Raw genomic sequence first — 14,570 nt, 5'->3', positions numbered from 1 at the left:
ATTCACCAGGCACAGAAGTTCATGCCACAGGTCATGTGAAGTGGTTATATCACTACAATAACATCCTTTCTGTACTACAGAGAGCACATTCCTAAGATCACTAATCATTAGTGGTATTCGGTGTGTACTGGAAAAAATAGCTCCTTGAATAATTTGTGGCTTAGTAGTGCCATGCATTAACAGGAGCATCTGAACATCCTACACATAAATCAATAACAGTCTCTGGTGGACCTGACAGAGGTTTCCTCCTGTGTTATTTTCTGTGGTGAAGGCTGTGTGGGGTGTTTTGTTAGCTTGATTTGACTGTTCTATAGGTTTTTATTTGTTCATGTAAAAAAGATACCTGGATCTGTGAGAGGGCTGATTTCTAAAACGGGTGTGAAAACTTGCAGAATTTCTAAAAGCAGCCAGAGGACGAATTTGCTTAATCTATCTTGGAAGTTTGTTCCGAAGACCCATTCCATGACCACAAATGGTTTATGTGGAGCCCTAGGTTACATATTTTGCAAAGGGAACACCATCCTGACGGAAGTGGTGACAAACCATGAAAGGTTATACACCCTAAAAGCTTTAAAGATTTATGGAACCTACTAAGCCAAAGAATTAGGAATATGGTTCCATTAGCAATGCAATTGTTTGGATGGCTTGTCTTAATACATGCTTTTTATGCAACAAAAAAATCTGAAGAATTAGATAAATCCAGATGGCCTCCTTGGCTTTCAGCATCTTCCTTCTTCTAAGACGATTTCAGCACAAAATAAGTTTAACTAGACGAGCTGCAGTGTACTGCACATTTCGGTCCGTGAGTGTTCCCAGGCATCTCCTCTGGGGGAAACAGAACTGTATAATAAAAACTCCATTTTAGTTTGTGACTTAGAACTGTGCCTGTCATCAAATCAAAACAGATACAGAATTGAAATATTGTGGGAAGCAAATACAAATATAATATCATACAATGCCAATATCATAAGGCAAGTTGCCAACACATCTTAAGAAGTCAGCACAGGGGGGTTTTTTCAAGATGGTACAACAGAAGATTAAACCAACTTCTTACTGCTGATAGAAGAACGCTTAGCCAACTAATAATTTCTGTAATGTTTCTTTCCCATTACAAGTAACATCTAGAGGTAAATGAAACTATCATCTCCATCTGGTTCTCTCATTTCCCTTGAGAGGCTTCTGATGCACAGGACTTCTTTCCCCCCATGGCTCTCTAGCTTTTACATTCTTTTTACATTGCATTTCAAAAGCTGAATTCAGCTGGAGGGCAGGGCTGCTATTCAGAGGGAGCTCCAGAGTCTGGAGAAACAGGCTGATGTGAATTTCCTGGAGTCCAACAAGAGCAATTCCAAGATCTTGCATCTGGGAAGGAACAGCCCCATGCAACAATACAGGCTGGGAGCTGTTTGGAAGCAGCTCTGCAGAAAAGGACCTGGGCGTCCTAGTGGACAATTCGAAAACGAGTCAGCAGCGTGCCCTCGCAGCAAAGGCAGCCAACAGCGTCTTGAGCTGTATTAACAAGAGGGCCAGGGAAGTGATCTTCCGTGAGACTTCATCTGAGTACTGTGTCCAGTTTTGGGCTCCCTCCAGTACAAGAACAACATCGACATACGGGAGAGAGTCAATCAGAAGGCCTCCAAAACGGTCAGGGGCTGGAGAACATGATGCACATGAAGAAGCTGAGAGAGCTGGACGTCTTCAGCTTGGAGAAGAGAATGCTAAGAGGAGACTTTGTTGCTGCCTACAACGACCTGACTGCAGGATAGGATTGGAAGATGGAACTAGCCTCTTCTCAGAGGTTCACAGTGATAGCGCAAGAGGCAACAGACACAAGTTGCAACATGGTAAATTCCATATTCCAGATAAAAGGTGAAAAAAATACCATGAGGGTGGTCAAACACTGGAACAGGTTGCCCGGATAAGTTGTAGAATCTCCATCTTTGGACATGTTCAGGACTCCCCTGGATGTGGCCCTGATCAACCTTATCTGATTAGACCTGTTTTGAGCAGGGAGTTGAACTAGATAAACCCTGAAGGTCCCTTCCAACCTAAATTATGATGGTATGATTCCAAGGCACTAGATAACAAACTATGGAGCAGAGTCCTGCACTGACAGGGGATGTTCTAAATGAGCAAAAGAGATTTTCAGCTTTCCAGTTTCTGTAGTTACTTACCCCTGTTCTCTAATTGAAATAAGAATTTATTCTGAGAACCTTGATTCTTTTGCACTTGAAGAAAAGGAATAATGCATTTAAAGCAGACAAATTATTGACTTCCTTCATGATACTAACACATTAGATCTTTGCTAGCACCTCCATCTTCATATCCTTTACACCTTTAAATGTCACATATGCACTTGATTTTTTCTGTGACAGTAAGTACAAAGGCCCACCCACCCAGCTAATGCAAGTGCTGTATGTGCATCTAAGGACCATATGTCTCCTTTTTGATGTCAGCAGACACCTGAAGGTTATTACTAGTGCTGTTCCCAGACAATCACTTGTGAGCAAGTCTAGATCTGTACTCAGGTTCACAGTTTCTCTCTGCTGTCAACTGAATTATTAGATCACTTTCCCTCTTTTTCCAGAAAACAAATTCCACTGCTTATGGTGGAATTCCAGCCAAAAGAATTATGCTATCTGCTTAATGAGCATAATCTTGTTTAGATTACAGCTACAGTGGCAGTATAGTCAAATTTGGCTGATAAATTTAGAGGTCTTAAGACCAGAAAAACAAGAGACAAATGCCTCACTATTGCAAATTAACTTTGTGGAAGTGCTTTCTAAAAAGTCCAGTATGTAGGTTGGATCTTGCAATCTGCTGAGATGTCATACTTAAGTGTGCAAATAATTTTAAGCATATAATACTCAAAACTAAACTAAATTGCAGAATTTTCTTTAGCCAAAATGTTTTCCAGCATTTACAAGAGTTTAACAAGAGTAAAATTCACTCCGGAGTGAGGGACCTGAATAAGGTCTTCTGCTCTATCTTAGTTCCTCCTAGTATTCTTGTGAAGCTGTGTTGGATTAAACACGCAGGGACACAGCGAACCATCCAGCAGATATGTTGAAAATGCAAACTTCTTTACCACAATACAGGGGTGTCTTGGTGCCACTCTAAAAAGATCATTTAATGTTAAAGGAAATCTTTAACTTCGTTTTCATTAGGTAAGTAGCCCTTTTACCTGAGAGTGGGTAGATCCAGTGTCCTGCCCATGAATAACTGGACCCAGCTCAGCAGGCAGGTTTGACATATGCCATGGAAAAAACATGCCATCTCTAAAACTGTCCAGGCTTCATAGTATATCAAGGGATTATTCATTGAAATACAGCTTTATAATTTAACAGCTACAACGGCACTGGAAAAAAACCCCACCCTTTTCTTCTTATTTTTAATTGTTAAAGTATTTGAATTAAAACAGAAACTGTTATTGAAAAAGTTATTGTTCTCCTTTGCCATAATTCTGCTTTTTGGAAAACACATTTTAATAAATGGTTCCATAGTATTTTAAATTAAATAGCCAAAGAAAACATATGAAAAATTGTGAGTAATTTAAGCTCTCATGAGTTCTACACAATGGAAACATCTCTGGAGCTTCAGGAGTTTACATGATATTTTGAATGTTATTTTATTAACTGTTGTTACTACTAACCTACAGCCAAGCTGAACAGTTGGTGCCTGATCTTGCAAACACTTCCAGAATCCTGCAGTATGCTCTGTGGCGTTAGCTAAATGTGTGGTGCTAAAAGACTGCAGGATCTAGGCCTTAGGAGCTGGCTTTTGTTGCTCTTGGCTACTCATTTTCATCTCATTTGGGATTTCTAGGTTTTGTTATAGCTTTCAGCGAAAATCCTTCTACTCCTCTCTTTGTTTTCATTTTTTCTTTGTTCCTGTTTTAATTGCCTATTACGCTGATTTTTTTAAGACTAACATCAAAGCCCCAGTTGCAGAATGGATTTGATCTCATCCTTTTAGAAAGGAAAATGGGCATTGATTGTATATTTTTCACATCAATGGATGTAATTAATCTCATCCTCAGAAACACATTTACAAAACCACCATGATATATCTACCTAAGATTAATTTTTAATTCACTTCAGATAGCAGCCTCGTGATTGTACATAAAGCACATTTATTTGACACTCTAAACTTACCTGGTTGCTGATTGGTTTGTGTTTTTAATAGAGAATAAACACTTAACATTTAGTTCTGGGTTATTTTGGTAAGAAACATCTGTTAATTTTACTGTGCCTAAAGCCATTATCAGGGAAAAATTGTAGCATAAATTCCAAGAACAACTTTCTTTTACATTTTTACTGCATTGTATATGTGAAACAATTCAGGGATGCTGGGGAAAAAATTAAGCTATTTTTTGCTTATTTAAACATGGTGACACAGAGAAGGAAAATATTAGGGAGGATCTCATACTGTCTTTTACCCTTGAACGAGTTCATGTTTATTGGATCAATGCCCAGTACTATTAAGATCCTTCAAGTAAAAACAGTTAGAAAAAACGTTAAAGACAAATTGTGTCTTGTAACTATGGGTTTGGTGCTCTTAAATAAAAGCAGTATTTTGAAGTAGTGAGCAGTCTAAATTCCCTGGATGCAGTGAATCCTATGGCTCAGTGAAAGCTGAAGGAGGAGACTATGACTACTATAGGATTAATTCAGCACATAAGCATGGGCAGGATTTTAATCATGGATTTAGCTTCTGTGGGAATGAAGAGAACACTTAAACTTCAGTCTGTAGCTGTTTTGCTGAATCAGGAACCATTAGTCTGCTGCTTCAATTATTTCCATACATTTCATCTCTATTTTATAGTTAATGTATTGTTCTCCACATTCTTTGCAATATTTTACATTTTTGTCAGAACTTTAGTTTCCTTTTTTTAGCTTTGCTTCTTTTATGCAAACACCAGGTTGAAACAGTCTGTCATGACCTGTGCACCTCCTCCAAATTCTGTGTCTTGCCTATATTGTTCTAGTCCTCTTCTCTGCCTGCATCCTTACTTACTCTTGCCTCTGAATTACTTTAGTCACTGTATCAGGTTGAATCATAATTTGGTTTTACACTGATTCCTGCTTCCAATCTCATTGACCAGTGGTAACTAGAAAAATTTTAGATGTCTGGCTCCTCAAAAGATGCAGCTCTTTACTGATATATTTACATGATTGAGGAGAAAGATCACATTTATGAAATTAGGAAAATAATTAAGAGCACCCTTTCTTTCAGCCTTATGAAGGTGAAAGAGAGGAGTTAAGTGTCATGTGTTTCAGGCCTTTATATCCAACCTAAAGAAAATACTATGTCCATATATCAATGTCAGAACAACATAATGTTTAGTTGTAATATATTTGTGCCTAACGCTGTCTACAGGGGAGCCTCAGATGTAAACAGAAACTTGAGGAGAGACTATAATGCTACAATCTGGGACCTGTGAAGACAATGTCTGGAAGCTAAGATCCAAAAGGAAGAACTTCAAGCAAAATTTTCTGTTTCAGAAATAGAGGCATTCTTCTGTTTTTGCGGATGAGATTCACAATCTCCATAGCAAATGAATTCAGTTTTTTCAAGAGTTTATACTTTGCCTGCTCTTAAAATTGTGAATCAGAGCATGAACATATTAGTATCAGCTCTGTCTCTTCCAGGTAAAGAATCTGGAGAGCAGCCTGATTTTTTTTGTCTGGTTGATTGTAGTCCCACCAAAGCAAATTGATCTGAGCTGAGCTGCAACCACATCAGTACTGGGATAAGTAAAATGATTTGTAGTGAAAAGAGGAGAATGAAAATGTGAAAATACATTCTAGAAACACCAGATCAATGATAAAAAGCCGATTATATCTTATGTACAGGTTTAAGTAACATGCTGCTGATAGACAGCCCTAGCTGGTGCTGATGAAATACAGAGGTAGAACTGCAGGCAAAAATTACTCAGCTTTCAGAAAATTGGTGCAGTGTTTAACTGAAATAGCAGAGAATTATAATTTTAAATGGGAGGAAGCCTGAAAATAGTAAAAGCTTTAAAAGAAATATTGTACTATACTAATAAAGCCATACAGGAAAATGAGAGCATATGATCAAATTTAAAGAAAAAATAGGGCTGTTTTATATGAAATCTAAGCTTTATGCACAGGGCTAATCCTTCTCCCTGGAGAACGGTATTGCCAGTTACTATAAAACCCAGGAAATTTGTGTTGTTTTGTGTTGTTGCCAGCACTTGGATGCTGGAAAGCAATGACTATGCAAGAGTTTCAAGAATCAAAACCCAAATTAAAAAAAAACAAAAAAGAGAGATAAAAGATGTTACAAAAGAGTACGTTTCTGGCCATTATGATTGTTGAAGTAATTTTAAAAGATGGCCCAAATCAACCAGAAAGTTTGATAAAACCAAAAGATAGAAGAAAGACTCGCACTCCCTGGCCCCACATTTTCTTAAAATAGCATTGTGTTTTCGACCCTAGTGTTTCTTGAAATTTATGACTGGCAATACTCAGTTCCCTAGCCCCTTTCCATTTTCAGATATACGAGGCAAATATGACACATGCTCCTCTTAAAGTGCAACGCCACAGCTTCTCTGCTGACACATGCCCCAATGTGCTTCATGCAAGACTTCATGAGAAAGGTGTTAGTTGCTGGATGAGATTGCAACCTAGTAGTGTCAATCTCTCCTTCTATGAATGAGATTTGACTTACACAAATGTTAGCGAAAATTGATTTGGAGAGAGTCATGAAGAATTTGGACAGCCAGTTGCAGCAGATGGGAAGAAAAAGGTTCACTAAATCATATCTTATGGGCAAACTTAAAGGGAAAAGGATTACCATATTGAACATCAGAAGGTTAGAGCAGTAACTGACAGGCTTCCTGAAAGGAGACACAGCAACAGAGATGTGCGCCTTCTTCCTGGGAAGTCCTGGACTGAGTGTGTATGCGCAGTAGTTCTGTTAAGTGATAGAGGAGGCACGGCATCCTAGTCTGCTCTAGCAAAAATGGGAATCCTGGTCAGAAAGGTTGAGGCGTGCAGTCGATACTTTTCTGTTTATTTCTAAATGTTAGGAATAAAAGCCTGCAGCTGTTTTTGTGTAGAGAAGGAAAATAGTGTCTTACCGGAGAAACTGAAATATATTCTAAGCAGAATGGCTCAGTAAAATGTTGCAGATCAGGAGGATCTTTTCATTAGGTTTGGTGCTTAAAATAAGGCCATTAAGTACATAATTGTATCTCAATGTAAGCAGAAGTCTCCTAGCTTGGAGTCCAATTCAGTCCAAGAGGGTGTCAAAAATGGGGATGGTTTTGGTGGCAAGTTGTATACTGAAATATGAAGTCCAGTTTCTTAAACAACTTTACAGCAATGGGAGAAGGGAGATGAGCTAAAAGAAACACTTCTTTCTGCGAGACCATGAAATCCTCCTGTAGCCTCTCATGCAAGTTGTAACAATGAGAGTCAATCAGCAACACTAATATTTTTCTTTTGTCACCTCCAGTATCCCTAGGCAGCAGTAGGACCTTCATTTGTATGCTAGCGTGCAGAGAGTTCCCTAGGATGTATTTTGTGTTTCAGTAACTGATTTACATTCAGTCTGCCGTAATAAAGGCCAGATGATCACCTCTATTATGCAAATGAATGCATGGAGACAGCAAGGAAGTCAGTAACTTGAATTGGCAGCAGGAACAAGTGCCATTCCGGTCAGGGTGCGTCTCTCTATCCCTTGACCTTTCAATAGCTTTCTTGCTTGCATATTCGTATTCAAGGGGAAGGGTTAGAAACCACTTTATGTCACAACTGAGACTCAGCTTACACAGGGAAAGATATACTGGAGATATAAAAGGTGTTCAATAAGTAAAAGCCTCATTACCTTTAGGCTTGTAGTGCATATAAACTCTCAATAGTTTAAATGAACAGGCTTAAAATGCACTGGTTGTTAAGCCAGAGAAGGACTTATTTTAATGAAATGCAAGTAACTAGGATACCTATGCTTAGGGAAAGAAATATAAACAACCTACACGTAATTATCAGGAAAATATACTCAATGGTCTAGTTATATTTATATGTCCTTGTCATTTTATGTTTGTCTTTTTAGAGAGGTAAATGAAATGTTGAATTAAATATTAGTCATACCCTTCAAAAGCAGAGACTGAACCATGGACCTCCAGAGCTGAATCCATTCTCTTCAGCTTAAGCTAAATAACCAAGCTCCCAGGAATTTGTGGGACAAGAACAGTTATAAAGGAAGAGGTTTTTCTGACCAGCAGAATTGTGTCAATATAGTTGTGCCATTCTAGCTGAAGTAGCTTACAGTCAAACATTTTATGACATAAAAGTGATAACATCACACTTCTGGTATTAAAATATAATAAATACTCAAAATTATTTTATAAAATCTCATTTGAAGGGTAAATACTGCGCATTAATAGAGATACAATTGGGAGCTAGTCCCTGAGCCTTAGACATGGCTACAGGACCTGAGAGCATTGTGAATGTTCCTATCTTGCATCCACTGAAATAGATTTTACCTGTATTGGATTAATGTGTAGGATTTCTATTTTCTTTCTTCTTTTTGCCTAGAATGGAGAAAGAATTTTTTGAAAAAAACCCCACCCTACAAATTAATGGGAATTAACAAATTAATATATTAATAATTGCACATATCTATATATTACAAATTAATACATTAGTAAATTAAATAAAATTAATAATTCAATTGGATTTTCAGAAGGTAGGGAGATAATCATTCTATTTCTATCTGGGAGAGCAGTATATTCAAAATCTTTGTCCCAGGACAACAGATAATGCAGGCTTACAGCCTCCATTTCGTAAATTATGTGAGAAGGGCCCAAGAGCCCTGGTTCTGAAGACTTCCTGAACTTTGGGCAACTTCAGATCTGACTCAAACCTTGTGGCACAGGCCCATTTCTGAAATCTGTATCAATGAACTTGATTCTCTTCTGCCAGTGTCAAACAGATGTGGTTCTACTTCAGTGGGTTCATTTCTGAAGTTTAGCCCATGTTGAAGGAAAATGCTTATGTATGGCTTATCATCTCTTCTCTTGCTAACATTTCCTTTTAACATTTCCTTGCTAACATTTCCTTTTATACTAGGGGTGCTTACCCAGATTTTTTAGAAGAACTGTTCCCTTCTCACTCTGTATTGAGCTTGAAGTTTGTGGTTTCTATTTCAGACCTAAAGAGGGACTTGCGTGCCTGAAACGTTCTTTTGTTACATCCCATTGGCTTGATGAAAAGACGTTACCTCTCCCCACAGACCTGGCCTGCATGCCTGCTGAGAGAGAAAATGCAAGGTATAATGAGAGCAACTCACAACTGGTTCAACCTGGAAACCTTCACAGAAAAAACTGCCCTTACAGTCAGCAGACGTTTTGCCTAGTCTGACACATCAGGTTTTGGCCCTGTATTTCTAATATAAAGCCCCTCCCAGAAGATCTGAATCAAAATATTTAAGATTAATCAATATCATATTTATGTGTAGAACAGACTAAGGGACACTATTTGACCTTTTGGTAACTGACCTACTAACAAAAACAAGGTCTCACAGGAGTCACCTCTTCATGCTCAGTGTGGGGCAACAAGCCAGTATAACATCTGCTTAGTATTCATTGCAAAGCAAATGTACAATGCTGACACCGTTAATCAGCTTGTCCAAGTGAATAAAATGTCAAAAGTTGATGTAAGAAAGCTTGGCTCTAAAAGCAAACATTTCATATGGATCTCCATGGGTCCATCTAATGATGGATTAGTTAACCCTGGAAGATGAAGAATGACTCCAGCCTAATGTTTGAGGGGGAATGCACGTAAATATAACAATGTACACAGAAAGATTGTGAAGAAATTAGAGATATGGGAACTAGTTCTACAAAAACCAGTCATCTGCCATTGGTGCCTCAAACTTCAGTATATGATATTAAACAGAATGAATAAAAAACGTTTTGAGTCCTACCCACAGGTTGCAAGCTGTGCCTTAAAGGTAAGTTTTTTCATTCACAGAATTGCTAAACGGTACATAGCATTTCTTCCTCCTTTCCCTCCTTTGCTGAGCCACAGACAGGAACAGTACCTAAAAGACAGAAATTAGCTGGAATTAATTTCAGTGGAATAGGTGCAAAGCAGTGCAGCGGTACTTGAAATCTGGGGTTAAATTATGGGTGAAAACTGAGGAACAGTCAGTAAAGGGTGCTGTTACTTCCTTATGAGGAGTAGAACATCTGTCAGGGAAAGAGGAGGTAGGGAACACAGACACATGGAAGCTACAGATGGAAAAAATCTCTGCTAGCCAGCTTAAAAATGCAGGACCTATTCTATTGCTTTGTCAAGTCTGCTTTTAAAAGTGCAAGGCTTTTCTGCTTCCAAGATTCCCTTTGGAAGATGTCTTTGGACTGTAGTGTATTTTGGTCTCAGTATATTTTTCCTAACATCCTTTTTTTTTCTTTAACCTGAATTTCTTCCCACAATTACTAGCACACCCCTTCGTAACACAATAAAAATTCACCTCCCTCAGTAGCCTTCACTGCCTTTCTTTTAGGGTCAGATTCTGTTATGTCTTCTGAGAATACCGTGCCCTAAATTTGCCTCATTGGAAATTATCAGGATTATTCAAGGGGTAGGGCTCTAGTCTTAAAGAATAAAGTACGCATCGCTGGAATAGGTGCAATGTGTCTTGAAAAAAAGAGACAAAAGGTTTTTTCATTGGGAAGAAAAGACTATGTATTGAATGAATCAGCCTCTTCATCACTATAAATCAGAGACTTGGTAAAGAGAGTTGCCGTCGTGTGAACTGACAGATGTGCTGTTCTAATAGAAGAAATACATGATTTTTCTGTTGTAATGTTTTTCATTTACCCTGGGGAAGGAAAAAGCTTGTGAATTTACTGTAAAGTGCTGTTGAGTAAGGACTGTGGCCTTTTCTCCAACTGGCTAAAGAACAGTAGTATGAAATAATTTGGGGTCTGATGATCATGAGTTAGATCAGATCAATATAAATTAAATTATTTTAAATAAACAAAAAGCAGTGTTGGAAAAAAGAAGAAATTTTATAAAACAAAAAGGGCCATTTGGTGAAGTAGGCTGGACTGAATAGCTCAAAGTCCCGAACGTTGAGAAAATCTGGGAGAATTTTTAAGTGTGAGATGCAAGAACGCTCTGTAACTTGAATCCCAAGAAAAGAAAAACACTTTTAGAGGAGGGGTCTGACTGTAACTGGATGAGCAGCTACCTGAAAAAATATATTAGAAGTAAACAAAAGCTTAGAAAAAATGAAAAAGGAAATTAATCAACTAAAATATCTCTGACTTGGAGATCAGAGAGAATAGCAATAAATTATGAATTGTCAAAAAGACCAAAAAAAAAAAGGGGGGGGGGGGGAGGAGGAGGCTTTAATCATTAAAAAAATGGATCACTGTGCAATCCTAACGAATCAGAAATTAATGATTATCTGCCGAAGACACCAAAAGAAAATGGGGGCTATTTTTTCCATCATGTACAGCAAACGCTACTTCTGTTTTGAACAATACAGAAAGAACATGATGATGCACTTGTAAACTTCAATAGTGTACAAGGCTTTAGAATATGTTGCAAAGGAAAATATTGTACAAGGCATAAAGGTAATGAAAAATAGGACAAAATGCAGTCTGGGTTTATGAAAGATAACAGATTAATCTGGCATTGGTTTTGACAACAACTTTTTTTAGGGAAAGAAAATGCAGTAAGTCTATCGTGACTTCTGTCAAGTATTCTCATACAGTTCATCAATTAAAGTGGAGAAGATATGAAATAGTACAGGAATCACCTGAATATGTGAATACAAATGAGTATGATAATAACAAGAGGGTTTGGCAAGGAGAGTAAGGGAGAGAGAGAACAAGGGTTTATCACTGAGGGTTCAAGGAAGATTACAGAGAGACATCCTCCAGGACTGTTTATGGAACTCCGTATTCTAAAATATTCTCATGAATGGCCTTGGCACAAAGAGTAGGAACATATTAATGAAATTTGTTGATGACACAGTTGGAGGCATTTTCAGTACAGTGGCAAAATATTGTATAAGGAGAGGGAAAAGATTATGATACAAGAAAGATTGATTTTTAAGTCAGGAGTAATAGAAATGTGATGAACTACAATAAAATGCAAAGATTAATAAGAGTTTCTCATTTAAGTTGGCGGTTTATCAATTGGAGGTGTCCAGGGACAATGACCCATGGGTTAGGTTGATGGCCCAACTATGAGATGTGACTGACATGAAGACATGAAAAAGACGAATGTGATCCTCATTTGAGATGCAAGATATTTTAACAGAGATAAGGAAATATTAAGTTCATTTTATATGAAATAATAAAATGTCCCCTAGAAAATTAATTTGATTTGGATTGGGTGCACAGAACACATTCAGAGACTGGACACTAGGCTTATCAGGAGACTGGATACTACATTCATGAAGAGCCTGTCTTGCTAAGGTGCCTAAAAGAGTGATATTGCTCAAATGAGCAATTAGATAAGCTCATAGATAAGAGGAATTTGATCTTCATTGCAAAAGATGATCCTGGCAAAATGACAGCTAAAAGAAGGTTTCTAAAGAGCAGAGCAGGGAGTTACTAAACCAGCCTTCTGACATAATAGGTACAAGAAGACCAATTATAATTTAAAAGGATTGCCAACAGTTTGTGAATAGATTTTTATTAAATGACTGTTTACCATAACAGGAGATTGCAGTTTGTGGACCTTGAGGCCTTTATACAGAACCTCAAGTCCTTTCTTCCGCCACTTTCTCCCAAAGGAAATAAAAAAAGCCAAAAAGGAAAAAAGACATTTAAAGTTGCCACAGCTGTTTAGGATTGAGGAATCTACTTAAATACAGAAAGTTTGAAAAACTCCCTATGGCCTCAGAAAGCTTTAAGTAGTGTTTAGATTCCCCCTCAGGCTCTAGTGGATTCTCTACTTGTTCTTTGACTCCTGAATACCTCTCTGCTTCATTCTGTAGGATTCCTCCTCCTTGTGATAGTGCTTCTCTAGGTTCAGCTCTTCCTGGTGAGGCTTGAATAGTTCTTAGACTAGGCTGTGTTTAGGTACAATCTTGAAAGAGTTTGGAAATCCTTTATCAAGATACCTGATCATGCTCTGCCTATGTCTGACCATGGCCTGCCTATGAGATCAGATGCACCCTTGGCTTTTGCCTTCCCAAGATAATCTGCTCCCCTGTCTTAGCTTTCTTAACTTGACTCTATTCACTTTTGATAACTGTCAGGTGGCCCCCAAACACACACTAGCCCAGTCATAGCAGGACAGACAACTGCTCATCTAGTGGAGTTGTGCCAGTCTGGAACCTTATCAGTCAAATTTGGGATTCATAAAATCTCATTTAGAAGAACATGCCTAAGGCAGAGACATATCCACAGGTTCACTTTCCACACATCACAGACCAACTCGTAGAAAAGCTCCAGCAGAGATTGGGAAAGTAACCCTAAGACATGCCCTTGTAAACCACAGTGCCAAACTCACCAAAGTGGAGTGCCAATGCAGGCATATGTACGCTGCTCCATTAACATGGTTTACTTCTGCTCTGTTTGGCATAATTGTCCTGCACTTGACTTACATCCAGACTGCTGCTGGCTTCATCTTCCCCTTCTTGGGCTGCGGACAGGTTCTGCACAGGGACAACTTGTGTCCTGGTGGGGTGCTGTGGCTGCAGTTTCTGTAGTCTGTTTCCAAACTGAGGCTGTGCAATGCAAAAGGTAACCAACAAACAGATGTCAAAATTGAAATAAAATGAGAAAGGAATGGTCTGGGCCTCTGTTAGCACCACAAAATATTATCCAGAGTGAGTGTGAATGAGTCCTAGACCAGCTAACTGGCAGTCGCGGATTGAACTTTAAGGTAAAGCTATTTAAAGAAGCTGGATTTAAATTGAACATAAGATCCGATACAGTTCTTAAATTGAAAGTAACTATTTGACTGGTTAGGCAATTATGTGCACAAGAAGAAAAATAGTACCTTTAATTATAAATAAACCAACTCAGAAATAATGAAGGCTTACTTAATTTTGAGTCTTAGCTGTGCTCTCATAATATTTCCCTATAGGAACTGTGTAGGGCAACTTAAATGCTTTCATGGCCATGCAAGAGAACTCTTCAGGCTATGGAGACATATCTAGGACTATAAAACAACACATACATAATTTGTAATTTGCATATTACTTTCGGAAAAAATTGTACAAAGCACCTCTTTTGTCCCAGGTCAAGTGTCATCAGAACATAGGCTGGCCTATTTCCAGGATTCTAGAATGTGACCTATGTCACCAAATTTCAGTTATGTTACTAATATTGGTATCCATGATTAGTTAAAAATCATCATATTCACATTTGATGTGTACCTAAGAACTCAGGTATGAAACGTTCTGGAATAGCATATTAGAAATGTCACAGCCGTTTTATTTATATTTTAAAAAGTAAGAGTTTCTAAAAAATATTTTGAGCATTAACTCAGTCCAAAGAAGCTCTTCAGTTTCAGTTTCATACTCAATTAATTTTATGCCTTCTCCATACTTTTTCATATTCAGCTATT

At 38.0% G+C, this 14,570-nt stretch overlaps 1 long non-coding RNA gene across 1 annotated transcript in view; it reads right to left on the bottom strand.

Annotated features, from left to right (window-relative positions):
* Window positions 1-8,526: 8,526 nt before the first annotated feature.
* LOC148055641 (uncharacterized) overlaps window positions 8,527-14,570 on the bottom strand; it is a 228,534-nt gene continuing 222,490 nt past the window's right edge. The window contains exons 5-8 of the long non-coding RNA XR_015704935.1: window positions 13,509-13,725; window positions 9,958-10,074; window positions 9,112-9,279; window positions 8,527-8,563 (exon numbers count right to left, since the gene is read on the bottom strand). This is a non-coding gene — a long non-coding RNA (uncharacterized LOC148055641). The remainder of the gene's footprint in view (window positions 8,564-9,111; window positions 9,280-9,957; window positions 10,075-13,508; window positions 13,726-14,570) is intronic.

This window comes from Nipponia nippon, unplaced genomic scaffold (genome assembly GCF_047370975.1).
Source record: "Nipponia nippon isolate SJK-2023a ecotype South Korea unplaced genomic scaffold, ASM4737097v1 scaffold_2, whole genome shotgun sequence".
NCBI classification, from domain to species: Eukaryota; Metazoa; Chordata; class Aves; order Pelecaniformes; family Threskiornithidae; genus Nipponia; species Nipponia nippon.
The sequence above is the reverse complement of the archived record's forward strand: the minus strand, read 5'-3'. Positions and strand labels throughout refer to the sequence as shown.